General features: G+C 39.1%; 1 long non-coding RNA gene across 1 annotated transcript; it reads left to right on the top strand.

The window, feature by feature from the left end:
• The first annotated feature begins 1,957 nt into the window (after window positions 1-1,957).
• Window positions 1,958-14,967, top strand: LOC132435474 (uncharacterized). The gene is made up of 3 exons (XR_009521551.1): window positions 1,958-2,058; window positions 13,679-13,746; window positions 14,780-14,967. It is a non-coding gene; the product is annotated as an uncharacterized lncRNA (long non-coding RNA).
• Window positions 14,968-25,175: the final 10,208 nt, after the last annotated feature.

Below are 25,175 nucleotides of genomic sequence, written 5' to 3'. Positions count from 1 at the left end.
TATATATGGAAACTAAAAAAAAAAAAAAAATGGTTCTGATGAACCTATGGGCAGGACAGGAATATAGATGCAGATGTAGAGAGTGGACTTGAGGACATGGAGAGAGGGAAGGGTAAGCTGTGATGAAGTGAGAGAGTAGCAGTGACATACACACTACCAAATATGAAATAGATAGGTAGTGGGAAGCAGCCACATAGTACAGGGAGATCAGCTCAGTGCTTTGTGACCACCTAGAAGGGTGAGCTAGGGAGGGTGGGAGGGAGACGCAAGAGGGAAGGGATATGGGGATATATGTTTGCATATATCTGATTCACTTTGTTGATCAGCAGAAACTAACTAGCACAACATTGTGAAGCAATTATACTCCAATAAAGATGCTAAAAAATAAATATATAAATAAACGAATGACACTATTTAAAAAAAAAGAAAGTACTCATCAGTCTCTGTCAGTGTCAGTGATACTGTGACAATATGACTTACTGAGAAATTGAGGGGAAAACTAAAGGAAATGCTTTCTGAACAGAGCTACGAAAAAGATAACTGTTTTTCGATCCACAAAATAATCTGTCTTAAAAATGGGAAATGTAATATTTAAAGATTCTCTTGAAAGTTTGTGGATAAATATATATATAGTAAAATTTGAAGGATATGGTAAGCATGCTTTTAGGAGTACTGTTTGTAATGAAGGAACTCAGCTACACTTTAAATAAACCTTTACATTATGAACACTTCTTTTCATTTTCTTATTAAAAGTACTATAAACCAGCATTCTTAATGCATGTATAAAATGATGCCTTACACATCTGACATGGGACTTTTCTACACCTGCAGAGAGAAAGCACTATTTTTCCTAAACAGAAGGCTGTTATTTACAGATCTACTCTACTGTTCTGAGTCATTGATGGTTACAGGCTTTTATATTTAACCTGAAATGCAAAGCATTTTTTTCCAAGGCCTAAAGTACAATCATTTGGCAAAGTGCAAAAAAAAAAAAATTTAATTTCCTAACCAAGATTTTCCATGTAGGCTTAGAAAAGCATTTGCATGGGAATGGCAGGTAGCAACTGTTACAGATAATCTTCAGACTTCAAATTTAAAAATAAGACTCGTATACACTACCAAACGTAAAATAGATAGCTAGTGGGAAGCAGTCGCATAGCACAGGGAGATCAGCTCGGTGCTTTGTGACCACCTAGAGGGGTGGGATAGGGAGGCTGGGAGGGAGGGAGACACAAGAGGGAGGAGATATGGGAACATATGTATGTGTATAACTGATTCACTTTGTTATAAAGCAGAAACTAACACACCATTGTAAAGCAATTATACTCCAATAAAGATGTTAAAAAATAAGAGTCATATTTGTAAAAACTGTCTGCAGGAAAAAAGGTGGTGAGTTTTTACCAGCTTGGGGCATTAACTACCACACCCTTAACACATTCATGTTTCCTTCCTACATAAATATAATCCAAGAATCCTCTGAGAATTTCCTTGAGGTCAACAGAGGAGGAGGCCCCAGAAAGGGGAGATAAGACCTCAGCAGGAGGGTGGGATTAGATTTTGCCATCATAAATTAGATAATTTCCAAATAAGCTATTTGAAATGGGTGCTGATAGCAAACATTCAAAAGAAGACATGTATTTGCCCAATAAATAATAAACATCTATAAAGGTCTATGACATTTGTCCAAGGGAGTAAAGTACTGAAGCTCTATAAAAGAGTCAAAGTATTTTACCAGCAGAGTAAAATGGTGAAGATCTATATAAAAGTAAAAGCATCCAAGAGAATAAAACATTAAAGACGCTGTGGTGGTTGAGATTTTATCTTTTAGAATCAACTGGGACTAGCCTGGGCAGATTGGAATGGAAGGTCATGCTACACATATGCCACATTTAATTGCATTAGTTACTGTGACTCATTGAGAAACCCACAAGGTTGCCTCATTCAAATTCAGCCAAGAGCAAGAGAAGCCTCTGCAATTAGTCCGATTAATGAAAGTTGCTTGGCCACTTGGGCCTGGTAACCCAGAAGATCCTGCAATGATCACAGTGTCTGCAGCAGGTAAGGATATTGAATGGAACTTCTGTCCAGCCCCAGTAGAGGTACAGAACCCTAAGGTTTTGAAGCAAAGCCATGTCCTCCTCTTCAAATGTCTATTCGCCTTTGAGAAACAGCTTCTGGCTTACTACTGAGCCCTAGTTGAGACTGAATGCCTCACCATGGAGCTCAAGGTACAATTCCATCATGGCTATTCATTATGAGCTGGGTATTATCTTTTTATTTTTTTTAACATCTTTATTGGAGTATAATTGCTTTACAATGGTGTGTTTGTTTCTGCTGCATAACAAAGTGAATCAGCTATATATATACATACATCCCCATAGCTCCTCCCTCTTTCCTCTCCCTCCCACCCTCCCTATCCAACCCCTCTAGGTGGACACAAAGCAACAAGCTGATCGCCCTGTGCTATGTGGCTGCTTCCCACTAGCTATTTTACATTTAGTAGTGTATATATGTCCATGCCACGCTCTCACTACGTCCCAGCTTACCCTTCCCCCTCCCTGTGTCCTCAAGTCCATTTTCTATGTCTCCATCTTTATTCCTGTCCTGCCCCTAGGTTCTTCAAACCATTTTTTTTTTTAGATTCCATATATGTGTGTGTGTGTGTGTGTGTGTGTGTGTGTGTGTGTGTGTGTTAGTATACAGTATTGGTTTTTCTCTTTCTGACATACTTCACTCTGTATGACGGTCTCTAGGTCCATTCACCTCACTACAAATAACTCAATTTTGTTTCTTTTTATGGTGAGTAATATTCCATTGTATATATGTGCCACATCTTCTTTATCCATCCATCTGTTAATGAACACTTAGGTTGCTTCCATGTCCTGGCTATTGTAAATAGAGCAGCAATGAACACTGTGGTGCATGATTCTTTTTGAATTATGGTTTTCTCAGGATATATGCCCAGAAGTGGGATTTCTGGGTCATATGGTAGTTCTATTTTTACTGTTTTTAGGAACCTCCATACTGTTCTCCATAGTGCCTGTATCAGTTTACATTCCCACCACCAGTGCAAGAGGGTTCCCTTTTCTCCACACCCACTCCAGCATTTGTTGTTTGTAGATTTTCTGATGAAGCCAATTCTGACTAGTGTGAGGTGATATCTCATTGTAGTTTTCATTTGCATTTCTCTACTGATTAATGATGTTGAGCAGCTTTTCACACACTTCTTGGCAATCTGTATATCTTCTTTGGAGAAATGTCTATTTAGGTCTTCTGCCCATTTTTGGATTGGGTTGTTTGTTTTTTTACTATTGAGCTGCATGAGCTGTTTATATATTTTGGAGATTAATACTTTGTCTGTTGATTCGTTTGCAAATATTTTCTCCCATTCTGCCGGTTGTCTTTTCATCTTCTTTATGGCTTCCTTTGCTGTGCAAAAGCTTTGAAGTTTCATTAGGTCGCATGTGTTTATTTTTGTTTTTATTTCCATTACCCCAGGAGGTGGATCAAAAAAGATCTTGCTGTGATTTATGTCAAAGAGTGCTCTTCCTACGTTTTCCTCTAAGAGTTTTATAGTGTCCAGTCTTACATTTAGGTCTTTAATCCATTTTGAGTTTATTTTTGTGTATGGTGTTAGGGAGTGTTCTAATTTCACCCTTTTACATGTAGCCGTCCAGTTTTCCCAGCACCACTCATTGAAGAGACTGTCTTTTCTCCATTGTAAATTCTTGCCTCCTTTGTCATAGATTAGTTGACCATAGGTGCGTGGGTTTATCTCTGGGCTTTCTATCTTGTTCCATTGATCTATGTTTCTGTTTTTGTGCCAGTACCATATTGTGTTGATTACTGTAGCTTCGTAGTATAGTCTGAAGTCAGGGAGTCTGATTCCTCCAGCTTCGTTTTTTTCCCTCAAGACTGTCTTGGCTATTCGGGGTGTTTTGTGTCTCCATACAAATTTTAAGAGTTTTTGTTCTAGTTCTGTAAAAAATGCCATTGGTATTTTGATAGGGATTGCATTGAATCTGTAGATTGCTTTGGGTAGTATAGTCATTTTCACAATATTGATTCTTCCAATCCAAGAACATGGTATATCTCTCCATCTGTTGGTATTATATTTAATTACTTTCATCAGTATTTTATGGTTTTCTGCATACAGGTCTTTTGTCTCCCTAGGTAGGTTTATTCCTAGGTATTCTATTCCTTTTGTTGCAATGGTAAATGGGAGTGTTTCCTTAATTTCTCTTTCAGATATTTCATCATTAGTGTATAGGAATTCAAGAGATTTCTGTGCATTAATTTTGTATCCTGCAACTTTACCAAATTCATTGATTAGCTCTAGTAGTTTTCTGGTGGCACCTTTAGGAATCTCTAGGCATAGTATTATGTCATCTGCAAACAATAACAGTTTTACTTCTTCTTTTCCAATTTGTATTCCTTTTATATCTTTTTCTTCTCTTATTGCCGTGGCTACGACTTCCAAAACTATGTTGAATAATAGCGGTGAGAGTGGACATCCTTGTCTTGTTCCTGATCTTAGAGGAAATGCTTTCAGTTTTTCACCATTGAGAATGATGTTGCCTGTGGGTTTGTCGTATATGGTCTTTATTACGTTGAGGTAGGTTCCTCTCTGCCCACTTCCTGGAGAGTTTTTATCATAAATGGGTGTTGAATTTTGTCAAAAGCTTTTTCTGCATCTATTGAGATGATCATATGGGTTTTCTTCTTCAATTTGTTAATATGGTGTATCACATTGATTGATTTGTATATATTGAAGAATCCTTGCATCCCTGGGATAATTCCCACTTGATCATGGTGTATGATCCTTTTAATGTGTTGTTGGATTCTGTTTCCTAGTATTTTGTTGAGGATTTTTGCATCCATATTCATCAGTGATATTGGTCTGTAATTTTCTTTTTTTATAGTAGCTTTGTCTGGTTTTGGTGTCAGGGTGATGGTGGCCTCATAGAATGAGTTTGGGAGTATTCCTTCCTCCCCAATTTTTTGTAAAAGTTTGAGAAGGATGGGTGTTAGCTCTTCTCTAAATGTATGATAGAATTTACCTGTGAAGCCATCTGGCCCTGGACTTTTGTTTGTTGGAAGATTTTTAATCACAGTTTCAATTTCATTACTTGTGATTGGTCTGTTCATATTTTCCTATTTCTTCTTGATTCAGTCTTGGAAGGTTATACCTTTCTAAGAATTTCTCCTTTGTTTTTTTTTTTGTTTGTTTGTTTTTTGCGGTACGCGGGCCTCTCACTGTTGTGGCCTCTCATATTGCGGAGCACAGGCTCCAGATGCACAGGCTCAGCAGCCATGGCTCACAGGCCCAGCTACTCTGTGGCATGTGGGATATTCCCGGACCGGGGCACAAACCCATGTCCCCTGCATCAGCAGGTGGACTCTCAACAACTGCGCCACCAGGGAGGCCCAGAATTTCTCCATTCCTTTCAAGTTTACCATTTATTGGCATAGAATTGCTTGTAGTAGTCTCTTAGGATGCTTTGTATTTCTGTGGTGTCTGTTGTAACTTCTTTTTCATTTCTAATTTTATTGATTTGAGTCCTCTCCCTCTTTTTCTTGATAAGCCTGGCTAATCGTTTATCAATTTTGTTTATCTTCTCAAAGAACCAGCTTTTAGTTTTATTGATCTTTGCTATTGTTTTCTTTGTTTCTATATCATTTATTTCTGCTCTGATCTTCATGATTTCTTTCCTTCTGCTAACTTTGGTTTTTGTTTGTTCTTCTTTCTCTAGTTCCTTTAGGTGTAAGGTTAGATTATTTATTTGAGATGTTTCTTGTTTCTTGAGATAGTCTTGTACAGCTATAAACTTCCCTTTAGAAGTGCTTTTGCTGCATCCCATAGGTTTTGGATTGTCATGCTTTCATTGTCATTTGTCTCTAGGTATTTTTTGATTTCCTCTTTGATTTCTGTAGTGATCTCTTGATTATTTAGTAACGTAGTGTTTAGCCTCCATGTGTTTGTGTTTTTTACGTTTTTTCCCCTGTAATTCATTTCTAATCTCATAGCATTGTGGTCAGAAAAGATGCTTGATATGATTTTACTTTTCTTAAATTTACTGAGGCTATTTTGTGACCGAAGATGTGATCAATCCTAGAGAATGTTCTGGGCGCAGTTAGAAGAAAGTGTAATCTGCTGTTTTTGGATAGAATGTCCTATAAGTATCAATTAAATCTATCTGGTCTATTGTGTCATTTAAAGCTTCTGTTTCCTTATTTATTTTCATTTTGGATGATCTGTCCATTGGTGTAAGTGAGGTGTTAAAAGTCCTCCACTATTATTGTGTTACTGTCGATTTCCTCTTTTACAGCTGTTAGCAGTTGCCTTATGCATTGAGGTGCTCCTATGTTGGGTGCATCTATATTTATAATTGTTATATCTTCCCCCTGGATTGACCCCTTGATCATTATGTAGTGTCCTTCCTTGTCTCTTGTAACATTCTTTATTTTAAAGTCTATTTTATCTGTTATGAGTATTGCTACTCCAGCTTTCTTTTGATTTGCATTTGCATGGAATATCTTTTTCCATCCCCTCACTTTCAGTCTGTATGTGTTCCTAGGTCTGAAGTGGGTCTTTTGTAGACAGATTATATATGGGTCTTGTTTTTGTATCCATTCAGCAAGCCTGTGTCTTTTGGTTGGAGCACTATTCCATTCACGTTTAAGGTAATTATCAATATGTATGCTCCTATGACCATTTTCTTCATTGTTTAGGGTTTGTTTTTGTAGGTCCTTTTCTTCTCTTGTGTTTCTCACTTAGAGAAGTTCCTTTGCCATTTGTTGTAGAGCTGGTTTGGTGGTGGTGAATTCTCTTAGTTTTTGCTTGCCTGTAATGCTTTTGATTTCTCCATCGAATCGGAATGAGATGCTTGCCCGGTAGAGTAATCTTGGTTGTAGGTTCTTCTCTTTCATCACTTTAAGTGTATCATGCCACTCCCTCTGGCTTGTAGAGTTTCTGCTGAGAAATCAGCTGTTAACCTTATGGGAGTTCCCTTGTATGTTATTTGTTATTTTTCCCTTGCTGCTTTCAATAATTTTTCTTTGTCTTTAATTTTTGCCAATTTGATTACTATGTGTCTCAGTGTGTTTCTCTTCGGGTTTATCCTGTATGGAACTCGCTGTGCTTCCTGTACTTGGGTGCCTATTTCCCTTCCCATGTTAGGGAAGTTTTCGACTATAATCTCTTCAAATATTTTCTCAGGTCCTTTCACTCACTCTTCTCCTTCTGGCTCCCCTATAATGCTAATGTTGTTGCATTTAATGTTGTCCCAGAATTCTCTTAGGCTGTCTTCATTTCTTTTCAGTCTTTTTTCTTTATTCTGTTCTGCAGCAGTGAATTCCACCATTCTGTCTTCCAGGTCACTTACCTGTTCTTCTACCTCAGTTATTCTGCTATTAATTCCTTCTAGTGTAGTTTTCATTTCAGGTATTTTATTGTTCATCTCTGTTTGTTTGTTTTTTAATTCTTCTAGGTCTTTGTTAAACATTTCTTGCATCTTCTCCATCTTTGCTTCTATTGTTTTTCCGAGGTCTTGGATCATCTTCACTATCATTATTCTGAATTCCTTTCTGGAAGGTTGCCTATCTCTACTTCATTTAGTTGTTTTTCTGGGGTTTTATCTTGTTCATTCATGTGGTATGTAGCCCTCTGCCTTTTCATCTTGTCTATATTTCTGTGAGTGTTGTTTTTGTTCCACAGGCTGCAGGTTTGTAGTTCTTCTTGCTTCTTCTGTCTGCCCTCTAGTGGATGAGGCTATCTAAGCGGCTTGTGCAGGTTTCCTGATGGGTGGGACTGGTGGTGGGTAGAGCTGACTGTTGCTCTGGTGGGCAGAGCTCAGGAAAACTTTAATCTGCTTGACTGCTGTTGGGTGGGGCTGGGTTCCCTCCCTGTTGGTTGTTTGGCCTGAGGCAACCCAACACTGGAGCCTACCTGGGCTCTTTGTTGGGGCTAATGGCAGACTCTGGGAGGGCTCATGCCAAGGAGTACTTCCCAGAACTTCTGCTGCCAGTGCCCTTGTCCCCACGGTGAGCCACAGCCACCCCCTGCCTCTGCAGGAGACCCTCCAACACTAGCAGGTAGGTCTGGTTCAGTCTCCCCTGGGTTCACTGCTCTTTCCCCTGGGTCCCGATGCACACACTACTTTGTGTGTGCCCTCCAGGAGCGGAGTCTCCGTTTCCCCCAGTCCTGTTGAAGTCCTGCAATCAAACCATTCTAGCCTTCAAAGTCTGATTCTCTAGGAATTCCTTCTCCTGTTGCCAGACCCCCAGGTTGGGAAGCCTGATGTGGGGCTCAGAACCTTCACTCTAATGGGTTGATTTCTGTGGTATAAGTGTTCTCCAGTCTGTGAGTCACCCACCCAGCAGTTATGGGATTTGTTTTTGCTGTGTTGCACCCCTCCTACCATCTCATTGTGGCTTCCCTTTTGTCTTTGGATGTGGGATATATTTTTGGGGAGTTCCAATGTCTTCCTGTTGATGATTGTCCAGCAGCTAGTTGTGATTCTGGTGTTCTCACAAGAGAGAGTGAAATCACATCCTTCTACTCCACCATCTTGGTTCAACCTCTCAGGAAGAATTATCTTTTCATCTTGTTTATGGTTTCCTTTGATGTGCAAAAGCTTTTAAGTCTCATTAGGTCCCATTTGTTTATTTTTTGCTCTTATTTCCATTTCTCTAGGAGGTGGGTCAAAAAGGATCTTGCTGTGATTTATGTCATAGACTGTTCTGCCTATGGTTTCCTCTAAGAGTTTTATAGTTTCTGGCCTTACATTTAGGTCTTTAATCCATTTTGAGTTTATTTTTGTGTATGGTTTTAGGGAGTGTTCTAATTTCATTCTTTTGCATGTGAGCTGGGTATTATCTGAATCCCAGTTTATAGCATTGGGCATGCATGACACCAAGCTGTAACTGAGTAGAAATGGTTCTAAAACATAAGCAGTTTGATGATGGGTGGCTCAGTCTTCCATGGCACCTACTCCAGCTGTATTGCTGCTACAATTGGAATTATATCTGATTAACTTTCCAAAAATGTACAGTCATTCTCCAAGATGCATCTGCCTTATGGCCAGACCAACAGGAAAATTAAGTAAGGATATGGAAGGAATCATCATTTCTGAATCTTTCCAGCCTTTAATGGTAGTACCAACAACTGCAGTTCACCCAGGGATTAGTAGGGAGAGGAAGCCCTAGCATCTTCTACTTGGATCTCCCTACTTTAATAACCCTCAGCCCATAAGTGAAGGAATGAACTTGGTGATTCTGCCACTTACCAGTGTGTCTATTCCAATCATGCATTTGGGAACTTAGGAAATAACCTGAGGTAAATTCAGACTTTCTATACCCACTGTGAGGTCAATTTAGACTAAAACTCTGCTTATCACCCAACCTCCACAGGCCCCCACTCTGGCAGACTACGGATGCATTTCAGGTCCCCAGGGATTAACATTCATTCCAAATTATTGTCTACAATTCCTAAAGATATTGTTATTTTTCTTTCCTCAATTCACTATCATCATGCTATATGGATGCAGGTTCTTTGGGGGAAATCTTGGAGGAATATTTACACTCTATAACTCTGGTCCTGTCACGGGCTCCTTCCTCAAGGAGACTCAGTCCCTTCTTCATTCAAGAGGCTACAAGTCACTGAACTGGCTTGAGTCTGGGATCAGGGTGAGAGCACACAGTTCTACAAGATCTGTGTCCAGGTCTCAAATGTTTCTGATTATATTTATTACTTTCGTTGAATGCCCATCTATCAGTCCTAAGGACACAGATCAAATTGTCACAATGGGTCACAACATTCACATTGCTGTCCCATCCCTACTGACCATTTCAGGACCTAGGCCCATGTTGTCTCAGGCAGTTAAGTGCTGGCACTTGGTCTCAGCCACCCTGGGGGTGTATTGTAAAGTGGCATCTATCACTTTCATGCCCAGGTAGCAAGAGACAGACAGTACAGAGCTTTACAAAATTATGGTGTTTCCCTCATCAATGCGTTTCTAAATGCTTTGGGTCTTCCTCGAGACACAGTGGAATATAGGAGGTTCACACCTGAAAAATGTATTCCAGCTTTCTTCTCCCTAAGCTTTAGGATTTCTTCCTTTCTGTTTCACCAAAGAAGTTATAGCACCTCAGATTCATTGAATTAGGCCACTGATGAGTCCAGGTTTCAGTCAACTAAACAAGCAAGCTGATAGCAATCACTCCAGCTGCTCACGATAACACAGAGTTTTCAAAATCTCTGGCAATTGTATCTATATCAATAGATGCAGTTTGATCCAATATGAATGCCATCATCCTTGGTAGCAAATACTGTGTCCATCAGGATTTATTCAGAAAAAAATGGAAATCACCTTAGGTATTTTCAGCTCAAAGGTATTTAATGCAGGAGATATTGCTTAAAAGTGTTAAAAAGGACTAGAGAACCAAAGTGGGGAGAGTTGGGGAGAGGTTCTGTCACCCAGAGATCAGGCACTACAAAAGTCACTACCATCTGTATTAGTCTGCTCTGGCTGCCATAATAAGGCTAGAAAGCTACTGTAATCGTCAAGGGGAGTGATCTCGGCAGCTGTGATTGGGGTGATAGCTGTGGCAGTGGTTAGAACATGGATTTGTTGATGAATTGGATGTGGAGTTTATAAGAGAGAAAAGTTCTGGATAGCTCCAAGATGGCTCAGTGGCAATTTTTACAACAAAAGCCAGAGTGCCCTTGATCCACAGACCTCTTCTCTGACCCCTCTACACTCACGCCCATAGTGATCACACCCAATCTCATGGATTTAAATGCCATATATTTCTGTATATACCTCCAGCCCTGATATCCAACTCATATACAGTATCTTCAGACGTGTGCATCCAACTGTCTTCCCAATAATTTCACTTGAATAACTACTAGATATATCAAAGTTATTCTACCCTAAACTGGACTCAATTCCTCTTCTACCTTTTTAAAAATGTTTCTCCTCAGATAGTCCCCCATCACAGTTTCAATCAGTAGCTCAGGTCAAAAAAACCATAAACCTTAGCATTATCCTTAACGTCTCTATTTGTCTCACACATTACATCCAATCCATCAGCCATGATATTGGCTCTACCTTTAAAATATAATGTAAATCCAAGCACTCCTCCCTCTCTCCATCACTACCACTCTGGTTCTTGCCACCATCCTATCTCCCCTAGACAACTGCCCTAACCCCTGGTTGGTTTGCTTTGTTTAATATTTGAGTCCTTATTGTCTATTCTCCAAAAAGCAATCAGAGTCATTCTTTTAACACTTAAGTTTGCTCATGTCTGGCACCTGTCCACTTGAGCGCCTTAATGGATAGAACATACTGTGTTCTCCATTGCTCACCATTCACCTGAGGCTAAGTCAAGGAACCATAAAATTCTTCCAAACACTCCCAAACCATCAAAAAGCAAGCCTAGGCATCAGGAGGTTTGCCAAATCTCCCTGTATTTGATTCTCAGCCTTTAAAATAAAATGATACTTCTTAGTCTTTCATCCTCACATTAGCCTTTTGAGCTCCACACCTCTTTTGCACCATCTTCTCAACATATCCCTTAAGTGAATGGGTCATAATCCTTCTCACTTTTTATTATCCTCCAGGTAGTAACAGAAAGAATACAGGTTTGGTAGTTAGCCAGTCTTTCAAATCTCACATCTTTCATCAATATTATGGACATAATACCTACTTACCAGGGTTTTATGACATTAAATAGGATAAAATATACAAAATGCCTGGCTATAGTCAGTCCTCAATAAAGGTTTCCTTTCCCACTCCCTTCCCCCAATATCTACTTACTCTCCCTTTCTTCTTTTTTTATCCTGCTTTCTTCTTGAATTGAGTCAACTTTGTATACACTCAGCCAGAGGAGATCTGCCAAGATAAAAAGGAAATTGAGGCAGATGGCCAAGTTGCTTTCACATTCTCAAACCCTACTTTTAATGATGGGAAGTAAGACTCCCAGGTTAAAGCAGCAAATGCTGCCATTTGAGACTCACTTCATTCTTTGGCTTCACTTGATTTGAGGAGACCAGGTTTTACTCCCCAACCTGTTCAACCTGAATTACTGTAAAAATGACCAGTTTCTTCTGTTGCCAAAAGTAGTAAGATCTCAGAAATATGGTGGCTCAGAGAGGGAAAGTCAATGTGGAGTTGATTTCATTTGATAGGATACTTAAGTCTCAATGCCTGCCGAGAAACTTTATTTTGTTGAAATAGGAATGTATTTGGCTCACACCATATTTTTATTTATATAATATAGCTTAGTATAGTGAAAAAGAGAAAAAGCTATTATAGGCACACCCTCTCAAATAAACCTATTCTTAAAATGTTTCCCCCGTTTTATGACAGGAAATGGGGGAGCAGTATATATACTGCTGGAGGGCCCTGAAAAAATTAGTTCCTGAAGATCTTTATATGTGGAAATAATACGATTATAAATACAAACAGCAAACTGCAGGCAGATAAGGTGATTTGTGGCTCAGTTTAGCAGAGCAGAACCCTGATTACACCTGCAAAATGTTATCAGGGGACTGAAACAGATTAAACAGACCATCTACCACTTAGTAGCAGTTTTCTTTGTTTATAATCTATTCCTACATGATACTTATCCCTGATTTAATAATATAATAAATTATTGTTTGGAGTTTTCAAAAGCATCATTTTCTGTTCCATTTATAAAGAAACAGTTGTTCGGGCTCAGGTGTGGGCCCTGGAAAACCCTGTTACATGGAGCTGAGGCTACTAACCCATAACCCAGTGTTTCCAAAGCCTGGCACAATCTCTTACCTGAAAGCACAGCTCAGGAAGGAGCTAAATCTCCAAACAGTGTGAGCGACTGCCCCACTTCCTGGGCGCTTGACTCCACACCCACTGGAATAAACCTGTGGTGTAAAAAAATGACACAGCTCTTATCAAAACAGATGACCTGGAGAGCTGTATTCAGCAACAACCCAAGCAACTCATATAAGTGGGTCCAACTAAGAGAGCAGAAATCACTGAGCAAACTTGAGTGGCTCGTTCATTGAGCTCAGGTGGGATCTTAACTACAGTCTTTGGACTAAGTATGCTCTAACACACAGCTTATTTGCCATGTTTAATGAAAAACATAATTAAAAAAAACAGGGCAGACAGCAGCTACCACAGATACTAAAAGGAACAAGTCTTCATTCATAGGAAACCTGGCTTCATTTTCCTTCATTTAGAGGTTGAGCTGGAGCAATGGTAAATCCCACATTTCCTATACTACTGCAATAGTATCTATATTCTTTGCACATGCAGTGAAAAATTCTGCAAAAGCACCATCATGTTTCCACACAAATCTATGACACAACTTACTACAAGGTCTGTGCAAGTAATAATAATTTTAAAAAAGCAAAACATGTCAGGTATCTTGCTGGAGATCAATAGGCAGTAGTGGGGACCATGACAAACTGCACAGCATATTGGACAGTGTGTACTTAGAATAAAGGGGGCAGCTGCCAATTAGCTCCCACTTATTGTTGTCATGTGGAAATTCAGGTTTAAAGGGTAAATGAAAATCTGGATTTTTGTGATTTTTCATTTATTGTAAACACTATTTAGTTTAAACAAACAAAATATTCCTGAGGCTCCATAATTTGCAACCTCTGATTCACCCAATCACTCTGACTTTGCAGAGACCCCTGATGTTGGGGAGCAGTTGAGGTCCCAGACCAGTAACTGATGGTGACCACAGGAAGACAAGGTATGAAAGGAACATTATGGGTTCAGTTTGGGGCCACCGAGTTTGGGAGAGGAAATTAGGGACCTGAGGGCATTTTCCTGGGAGCCCACCAAGACTTAGGAAGCAGGAGGAGGAGGAATGGAGACTGAGAATTAACCACTCAAGAAGTGGAAAGAAAACCAAGGCAGGGGACAAACATCAAGAGAGAAGAGGGGGTTAAGGAGGGAATGGTCAGGTGAGAGAAATCATACATGGGGTAGAATCCCTTATTTGGTATCTTACTCAGTTTGAGCTTCTGTAACAAAAATGTCATAGTCTTGGTGGCTTAAACAACAGAAATGTATTTCTCACAGTTCTGGAGACTAGGAAGTCCAAGATTAAAGTGCCAACCAATTCAGTTCCTGGTGAGAACACTCTTCCTGATTATGTCTTCATACGGCAGAGAGAGAGAGAGGAAGCAAGCTCTCTCACGTCTCTTCTTATAAGGGCACTAATTCCATCATGAGGGCTCCATCCTCACGATATATTTACCTCTCAAAGGTCCCACCTCCTAATATTATCACAATGGGGATTGGGGCTTCGAAATATGAATTTTGGAAGGACACAAACATGCAGTCCATAGTACTTGAAAAGGATAGTTAAATGTCTGCTGTTTTGGGCCAGTAAGAGGTCCTTAGTGGTGACCTTAGTGAATGTGGTGAACAGACTGAAAGATGGACCCACTGACCCCACCTGTTGGTATTCACACCCCGTGTGGTCCCTCTCACATTGTGCCAGGTTGGTCTGTGCGTCAGATGGAAGGATGAATTTCTGAGTGGATAAATGTATGTGTGGACTGACTGACAGAAAGGAACTCTGGAAATTTTGTCTATCCTTGGAGCACCCCCATAAGTAGAATGTATCCCTTAGGATTATCTTACTTCATTTTTGCATATCTGTGGGGAACACATGAGACAATGGCATTAAAGATAATTTTCAGTCCTGACAGCTAGTTGTCACTCATTGGGAATTAGGTGAAGGTCATTCTGATAATAAGCATCTAATGTCTCTGCAGTTCCAGTTCTTGGTTTCAGAGGCCCCCATGGCTGTGTGTTTTCCACTTCAAACCTGTCAAAATGAGAACAAGTCCCACAAATCGACTGCTGCAGAAGAGGCAAGAATCTGTCAGCATTCAGAGAAGGCTTTCCTAGTCATCACAATTCGTTTTCATAGCTACTGTGTGAGATCAGTTAGGCAAGTGTTAATCCCATTACACAACAAAGCTTTGACTAAATTCCATTCTGCCAAAAATACAGTAAGTCCTCTACATATGAACCTTCAAGTTGCTAGCTTTCAAAGATGCGAACATGCCCTTGTATGCTAGCTGTTGTACTGTACCACTGTACTTTTCAAGGTACTGTACTGTAAGATTAAAAATGTTTTATTTTTTTTTGTTTGTTTTTTATGTATTATTTGTGAAAAGTATTATAAATATATTACAGTACAGTACTATATAGCCGATTGTGTTAGTTGGGTACCTAGGCTAACTTTGTTGGACTTAAGAACAAATTGGACTTAGAACGTGCTCTCCAAATGGAACTCGTCCGTATGCATGGGACTTACTGTAGGTATATTCATTATGTTAGTAGCCTTTCACTTTTTTCAGGGACACAGTCACATGTGCTTATGGTGTTATTCTTATTTGAGCAGAGTTCCGCTTCTCCCTGCTTTAAAGTTGGGGGAAAAGCAGGAGGTACATGGAAGGTCTCAGACAAAAAGGGAGGGAATGAAAATCTGCACTAATGTACACGAGCCTACAGTTTATAGAATGTCTACCGTGCTAGAGACTTGATGTGTATGTCACTTTGACCCTCATAACAACCCTGCAGGGCAAATATTGTGATCCTTGCTTTACAAACATGAAAATTTAACCACATTGCTCAAGGTTACATAGTTTAAAAACAGCCCAGTTAGGATTTGAACCTGGGTGGTCTTTCTCCAAAGGTTTACCATTTGCCACTACATGAAGCTACTGTATTTCCAGTTCATGGGTGTAAATAGAACCCCCTTCCCTGTACTTTTATTACTTTGCAATATCTTCACCAAGTCTTTGAAATTTAGTCTTTTCAAAAACTGTCTCACACAATATAGTTTTCTCATTTACTTTTTATGATTCACGATTTTTAACATAGAGAAAACCATAGAGAATAACGCACAAGATTAATCTATGTACCCAATGACAACTTTTAACAAATTCTAACAATTTGCCATTTTTCCTCCCAATCTGTTTAAGAAAATAAAACATTAATAATACAGTTGAAGTCTCTAATATAACTCTTCCTAATCTCATTTTCCTCCTTCCATTCCCAGAGGCAATAATTATTCTGAAATTGGTTTGTATCATTCCTGTGTTTTTATACTTTCACTGTATATGTATATTCATAAACAACATTTGTTATTTTTCTGTGGAGTTCTTAAAACATTAAATGAATGGTATAACAGTTTATATAATATTCTATAACCTGTATTTTTTGCTTAATGTACTCTGCATAATATTCCATAACACGTTTCTGAGTTTTCTCCTTGCTTACATATGTAACTCTAATTTATTTATTTTAATTCTGTATAGAATTTCATTTCATGGGGACAAATTATTCATAGCCCTATTGATTAACACAGAGGTTGTTTCTAAATTTGTGACTGCAAACGATGCTGCTATAAGCGTTCTTGTACATGTCTTCTTGAGTAGATGTGTGAGAGTTTCCCTAGACCAGTGCTGTCTAGTAGAAATATAATGCAACACACACATGTAATTTAAAATATTCCAGTAGCCACATTTTAAAAATTAAAACTAATAGGTTGAATTTTAATTCTAATACTATATTTTATTTAACCAATATATCCAAAGTATTATCATTCCAATAAATAATCAATATAAAATTATGAATCGGATACTACACATTCTTTTTCTTATACTCTTTTCAGTCTGATGCTTATTTTACACTTATATTACATCTTAATTTTTCAAGTGCTCAAATAGCTACATGTGGCTAGAGATTACTGTAACAGAGAGTGCAGCTATAGGGCACATGCCTAAAAGTAGAACTGTCGAATTGTAATGTAAACAAAGTGACCTTACCAAGTATTGCAAATTGCTCTTCAAAGCAACTGTCCCAGTTTCACTCTTAACAGGAATGTACGGAAGTTTCCGTTTCTCCACATCCCTGCCAACAATTTAGTATTGAAAGATTTTTCAATTTTGGGAAATTTGATGGGTACAAAATATCTCATTTCTGTTTGTTTTTCCCTGATCAGTCATGAAGTTGAACTTCTAATCATATGTTAATTGTCATTTCAGATTTCTTCCTCCATGAATTGCCTATTCAAGTTCTTTGCCATTGGAGGATTATTAATTTGTGAAAGTTTTGTATACATTCTTGATTACTGTTCCTTATTGGATTTATTTATTGCTAATATGTTTTTTTCAGGCTATGGTTTATCTTTTTACCTTCTCTATGGTATCTTTATTCCACAGAAGTTGCAGGGTTTTTTAAAAAGTTAAGATGTTAGCAATTGTTTTCTTTCTTGCACTTTTTTTGGTGATTTTTTTAAATAATTTTTTTCAAATTCATAAATATATCCTTTTATATTTTTTTAAAAAAGTACTTTTCACACATTTAGACCTTTAATCTATCTGTAATTTTTTTTGTATGAAGTGAGTTAGGAAGCTAATTATTCTCCCAAATGAACAATTAGTCAATTATCCCAGAAAAGTATATAAAGAGCTCAACTTTCCCCCATTTATAGGAACTACCATTTCTGATTTTATTTATATATATAAATATAAGTAAATAAATAAATATATAAAAAACACTCATCATCACCACCACCATCATCATCATCACCATCATCATCATTGTGAATTTATTTGTTTCAAGGTCCACATTCTATTCCAGTAGCCTAGTTGTTTCTCCCCAACTCTATTGCATGCTTACCTTAATATCTGTACCTTCAAAATAAGATAGTATCAGCTTTATTTGTAGTAGCCAAAATCTGGAAACAATCCAAATGTCCATCAACAAGTGAATGCACTATGGTGCATTCATTCAATAAAATGTTACTCAGTTAAGAAAAAACTATTGATATACACAACAGTATGGCTATAACTCAAGAACATCAGGCTGATTGAAAAACAGTAAATACTTTATGATTCTATTCATACGAAATTTTAGAAAAAACAAACTAATCAACAGTGACAAAAACACTTCTGTGGTTGTCTGAAGTTGAGGTAAGAGTGGGATCATTACTGACTAGAAAGGGGTACGAGAATGATGGAAACATACATGCATATGTATATCAGTATATATACACACACACATATATATATTTTGGTTGTGGTGATAGTTATATAGGTGCATAAATTTTCAAAACTCATTGGCTGTATACTTAAAACTATATTTTATTGTGTGTAAATATACTGTCATAAGCTTTTATTTTTTAAATACTGTGAGATACCACTTCTAACCCACTGGAATGGCTACTATTAAAAAGATTTGAGAAAGTAGTGCTATGATGATGTGGAGCAATTAAAACTCCCATTAAATTAAATTTAAGCAATTAAAACTCATTGTGTGAGTGTAAAATGGTCCAAACTCTTTGGTAGTTTCTAATAAAGATAAACATACACCCATCTTATCCAAACATTCCACTTCCATGTATATAGCTAGGAGAAATGCAAATATATGTCCACAAAAGGTCTTTTCCTAATAGCAGCTTTTTTCACAATAGCCAAAAATGGAAACAACCCCCATGTCCATCAATAAGTGAAATAAGAAAAATAAATTGCAGTATATTCATACCATAAAATAATAGTGATTAAAAATAATAAATTAATGATATGCACGAAACTATAGGTGAATCTGCATATATAGCTGTATCCTATGCGAATCTGTGTCAGCAGGATGTAAATGGTTGGTCACATGTTCACCAGTCTTGGATACCATCCTTCTATTTCTACGCATCTCTCTTGGGTTTAGTATTCATTGTCTTGTGAGTGGTTTGGGCTGGTAAGATCACTCTGTTGTTTCCTCTTGTTTGGAAACCCCTTACTCTGTCCTCTGACCTGCTGGGAAATTTGGACACGAAGTAAGAAGGCACAAATAAATTGACTTAGGTGACTTCTGAACCAGACCTTAGCAGGAAAACCTCTTCCTCCTTTAGCCTTTAATGGGCTTTTCCTTGACTTTACATGTCTTAAACTTTCCTCACTGGGGAGACTGAGAATAGGGAATGTCCCAGGACAAGGGATCAAAAGACCCCCTTACCTGCTTTTGATGTCAGTGTTAACCCATTCTGAAGCTGAGTAGTCAGCCAGCTCACCACGTATTTGAGGGAAAAACTGCAATAATACACTGTTATTTCCTGGAGCTTTTCCTCTATGTAGCTCCCTGGAGAACCTGTGCTGGCCACTGTGGCTAATCTTGGGGGATCCTGGGAGTTGGCAAACGGTCAGCTCAGTTAAACGAACAGCTACATAAGAATTAATTCTCATTCCCCAAACTCATGCTCACTTTTACAACAAAGTCACCATGCAGACAATAACAGCATGGCAGAGGTTCCGGGAAGATGGCGGAAGAGTAAGACGCGGAGATCAACTTCCTCCCCACAGACACACCAGAAATACATCTACACATGTAACAACTCCTACAGAACACCTACTGAACGCTGGCAGAAGACCTTAGTCATCCCAAAAGGCAATAAACCCCCCACATACCTGGGTAGGGCAAAAGAAAAAAGAATAAACAGAAACAAAAGAATAGGGACGGGACCTGCACCAGTGGTAGGGAGCTGTGAAGGAGGAAATGTTTCCACACACTAGGAAGCCCCTTCGCGGGCGGAGACTGCGGGTGGCAGAGGGGGGAAGCTTCGGAGCCGCGGAGGAGAGCACAGCAGCAGGGGTGCAGAGGGCAAAGCGGAGAGATCCCCGCACAGAGGATCAGGGCCGACCGGCACTCACCAGCCCGAGAGTCTTGTCTGCTCGCCCGCCGGGGCGGGCGGAGGCTGGGAACTGCGGCCCGGGCTTCGGTCGGAGCACCGGGAGAGGACTGGGGCTGGCGGCGTGAACACAGTCTGCAGGAGGTTAGTGCGCCACGGCTGGCCGGGAGGGAGTCCGGGTAAAAGTCTGGAGCTGCCGAAGAGGCAAGACACTTTTTCTTACCTCTTTGTTTCCTGGTGCGTGAGGGGAGGGGATAAGGAGCGCTGCTTAAAGGAGCTCCAGAGACGGGCGCGAGCCGCGGCTAAAAGCGCAGACCCCAGAGACAGGCATGAGACGCTAAGGCTGCTGCTGCCGCCACCAAGAAGCGTGTAAGCGAGCACAGGTCACTATCCACACCCCGCTTCCGGGGAGCCTGTGCAGCCCACCACTGCCAGGGTCCCAGGAATCAGGGACAACTCACACGGGAGGACGCACAGCGCGCCACAAGCTGGTGCAACGTCACGGCCGCCTCTGCCGCCACAGGCTCGACCCGCACTCCGTGCCCCTCCCTCCTCGCAACCAGCAGCTCCTTTAACCCCATCCTTCTTGAGCGAAGAACAGACGCCCTCCAGCGACCTACATGCAGAGGCGGGTCCAAATCCAAAGCTGAGCCCCTGGGAGCTGTGAGAACAAAGAGAAAGGGAAATCTCTCCTAGCAGCCTCAGAAGCAGCGGATTAAAGCTCCACAATCAACTTGATGTACACTGCATCTGTGGAATACATGAATAGACAAAGAATCATCCCAAATTAAGGAGGTGGACTTTGAGAGCAAGATTTATGATTTTTTCCCCTTTTCCTCTTTTTGTGACTGTGTATGTGTATGCTTCTGTGTGAGATTTTGTCTGTATAGCTTTGCTTCCACCATTTGTCCTAGGGTTCTATCTGTACATTTTTTTTGTTGTTGTTTTTAATTGTTTTTCTTTTTTTCTCTTAATAATTATTTTTTATTTTAATAACTTTATATTTTACTTTATCTTCTTTCTCTCTTTTTTTCCTTCCTTCCTCCCTCCCTCCCTCCTTTCTTTCTTTCTTTCCACTTCTACTAATTTTTTCTTTCTACTTTTTCTCCCTTTTATTCTGAGCCATGTGGATGAAAGGCTCTTGGTGCTGCAGACAGGAGTCAGTGCTGTGCCTCTGAGGTGGGAGAGCCAACTTCAGGACACTGGTCCACAACAGACCTCCCACCTCCAAATAATGTCAAATGGCGAAAATCTCCCAGAGATCTCCATCTCAACACCAGCACCCAGTTTCACTCAACGGCCAGCAAGCTACAGTGCTGGACATCCTATGCAAAACAACTAGCAAGACAGGAACACAACCCCACCCACTAGCAGAGAGGCTGCCTATAATTATAATAAGTCCACAGACACCCCAAAACACACCACCAGACATGGACCTGCCCACCAGAAAGACAAGATCCAGCCTCATCCCCCAGAACACAGGCACTAGTCCCCTCCACCAGGAAGCCTACACAAAGCTCAAAACCAACCTTAGCCACTGGGGACAGACACCAAAAACAACGGGAACTACAAACCTGCAGCCTGCAAAAAGGAGACCCCAAACACAGTAAGATAAGCAAAATGAGAAGACAGAAAAACACACAGCAGATGAAGGAGCAAGATAAAAACCCACCAGACCTAACAAATGAAGAGGAAATAGGCAGTCTACCTGAAAAAGAATTCAGAATAATGATAGTAAATATGATCCAAAATCTTGGAAATAGAATAGACAAAATGCAAGAAACATTTAACAAGGACCTAGAAGAACTAAAGATGAAACACACAACAATGAACAACACAATAAATGAAATTAAAAATACTCTATGGGATCAATAGCAGAATAACTGAGGGAGAAGAATGGATAAGTGACCTGGAAGATAAAATAGTGGAAATAACTACTGAGAGCAGAATAAAGAAAAACGAGTGAAATAAAGAGCAGAATAAAGAAAAACGAGTGAAAAGAACTGAGGACAGTCTCAGAGACCTCTGGGACAACATTAAACACACCAACATTCGAATTATAGGCGTTCCAGAAGAAGAAGAGAAAAAGAAAGGGACTGAGAAAATATTTGAGGAGATTATAGTTGAAAACTTCCCTAATATGGGAAAGGAAATATTTAATCAAGTCCAGGAAGCACAGAGAGTCCCATACAGGATAAATCCAAGGAGAAACACGCCAAGACACATATTAATCAAACTGTCAAAAATTAAATACAAAGAAAACATATTAAAAGCAGCAAGGGAAAAACAACAAATAACACACAAGGGAATCCCCATAAGGTTAACAGCTGATCTCTCAGCAGAAACTCTGCAAGCCAAAAAGGACTGGCAGGACATATTTAAAGTGATGAAGGAGAAAAACCTGCAACCAAAGATTACTCTACCCAGCAAGGATCTCATTCAGATTTGATGGAGACATTAAAACCTTTACAGACAAGCAAAAGCTGAGAGAGTTCAGCACCACCAAACCAGCTCTACAACAACTGCTAAAAGAACTTCTCTAGGCAAGAAACACAAGAGAAGGAAAAGACCTACAATAACAAACCCAAAACAATTAAGAAAATGGGAATAGGAACGTACATATCGATAATTACCTTAAATGTAAATGGACTAAATGCTCCCACCAAAAGACACAGATTGGCTGAATTGATACAAAAACAAGACTCTTATATATGCTGTCTACAAGAGACACACTTCAGACCTAGAGACACATACAGACTGAAAGTAAGGGGATGGAAAAAGATATTCCATGCAAATGGAAATCAAACGAAAGATGGAGTAGCAATTCTCATATCAGAGAAAATAGACATTAAAATAAAGACTATTAGAAGAGACAAAGAAGGACACTACATAATGATCAAGGGATCGATCCAAGAAGAAGATATAACAATTGTAAATATTTATGCACCCAACATAGGAGCACCTCAATACATAAGGCAAATACTAACAGCCATAAAAGGGGAAACATACAGCAACACATTCATAGTAGGGGACTTCAACACCCCACTTTCACCAATGGACAGATCATCCAAAATGAAAATAAATAAGGAAACACAAGCTTTAAATGATACATTAAACAAGATGGACTTAATTGATATTTATAGGACACTCCATCCAAAAACAACAGAACACACATTTTTCTCAGGTGCTCATGAACATTCTCCAGGATAGATCATATCTTGGGTCACAAATCAAGCCTTGGTAAATATAAGAAAATTGAAATTGTATCAAGTATCTTTTCCGACCACAACGGCATAAGACTAGATATCAATTACAAGAAAAGATCTGTTAAAAATACAAACACATGGAAGCTAAACAATACACTACTTAATAACGAAGTGATCACTGAAGAAATCAAAGAGGAAATAAAAAAATACCTAGAAACAAATGACAATGGAGACACAATGACCCAAAACCTATGGGATGCAGCAAAAGCAGTTCTAAGGGGGAAGTTTATAGCAATACAAGCCCACCTTAAGAAGCAGGAAACATCTCGAATAAATAACCTAACCTTGTACCTCAAGCAATTAGAGAAAGAGGAACAAAAAAACCCCAAAACTAGCAGAAGGAAAGAAATCATACAAATCAGATCAGAAATAAATGAAAAAGAAATGAAGGAAACAATAGCAAAGATCAATAAAACAAAAGCTGGTTCTTTGAGAAGATAAACAAAATTGATAAACCATTAGCCAGACTCATCAAGAAAAAAAGGGAGAAGACTCAAATCAATAGAATTAGAAATGAAAAAGGAGAAGTAACAACTGATACTGCAGAAATACAAAAGATCATGAGAGATTGCTACAAGCAACTCTATGCCAATAAAATGGACAACCTGGAAGAAATGGACAAATTCTTAGAAATGCACAACCTGCCAAGACTGAATCAGGAAGAAATAGAAAATATGAACAGACCAATCACAAGCACTGAAATTGAAACTGTGATTAAAAATCTTCCACAAACAAAAGCCCAGGACCAGATGGCTTCACAGGCGAATTCTATCAAACATTTAGAGAAGAGCTAACACCTATCCTTCTCAAACTCTTCCAAAATATAGCAGAGGGAGGAACACTCCCAAATTCCTTCTACGAGGCCACCATCACCTTGATACCAAAACCAGACAAGGATGTCACAAAGAAAGAAAACTACAGGCCAATATCACTGATGAACATAGATGTAAAAATCCTCAACAAAATACTAGCAAACAGAATCCAGCAGCACATTAAACGGATCATACACCATGATCAAGTGGGATTTATTCCAGGAATGCAAGGATTCTTCAATATACGCAAATCAATCAATGTGATAAACCATATTAACAAATTGAAGGAGAAAAACCATATGATCATCTCAATAGATGCAGAGAAAGCTTTTGACAAAATTCAACACCAATTTATGATAAAAACCTTGCAGAAGTAGGCATAGAGGGAACTTTCCTCAACATAATAAAGACCATATATGACAAGTTCACAGCCAACATCGTCCTCAATGGTGAAAAACTGAAAGCATTTCCACTAAGATCAGGAACAAGACAAGGTTGCCCACTCTCACCACTCTTATTCAACATAATTTTGGAAGTCTTAGCCACAGCAATCAAAGAAAAGGAAATAAAATGAATCCAAAACAGAAAAGAAGAAGTAAAGCTGTCACTGTTTGCAAATGACATGATACTATACTTAGAGAATCCTAAAGAGGCTACCAGAAATCTACTAGAGCTAATTAATGCATTTGGTAAAGTAGCAGGATACAAAATTAATGCACAGAAATCTCTGGCATTCCTATATACTAATGATGAAAAATATGAAAGTGAAATCAAGAAAACACTCCCATTTACCACTGCAACAAAAAGAATAAAATATCTAGGAATAAACCTACCTAAGGAGACAAAAGACCTGTATGCAGAAAATTATAAGACACTGATGAAAGAAATTAAAGATGATACAAATAGACAGAGAGATATACCATGTTCTTGGATTCGAAGAATCAACATTGTGAAAATGACAATTCTACCCAAAGCAATCTATAGATTCAATGCAATCCCTATCAAACTACCACTGGCATTTTTCACAGAACTAGAACAAAAAATTTCACAATTTGTACGGAAACACAAAAGACCCCAAATAGCCAAAGCAACCTTGAGAATGAAAAACGGACTTGGAGGAATCAGGCTCCCTGACTTCAGACTATACTACAAAGCTACAGTAATCAAGACAGTATGGTACTGGCACAAAAACAAAGATAGATCAACGGAACAGGATAGAAAGCCCAGAGATAAACCCACGTACATATGGACACCTTATCTTTGATAAAGGTGGCAGGTATGTACAGTGGAGAAAGGACAGCCTCTTCAATAAGTGGTGCTGGGAAACTGGACAGGTACATGTAAAAGTATGAGATTAGATCACTCCCTAACACCATACACAAAAATAAGCTCAAAATGG

The sequence above is a fragment of the Delphinus delphis genome, chromosome 12 (genome assembly GCF_949987515.2).
Source record: "Delphinus delphis chromosome 12, mDelDel1.2, whole genome shotgun sequence".
Taxonomy (NCBI): Eukaryota; Metazoa; Chordata; class Mammalia; order Artiodactyla; family Delphinidae; genus Delphinus; species Delphinus delphis.
This window is presented reverse-complemented; position numbering and strand designations above follow the sequence as displayed.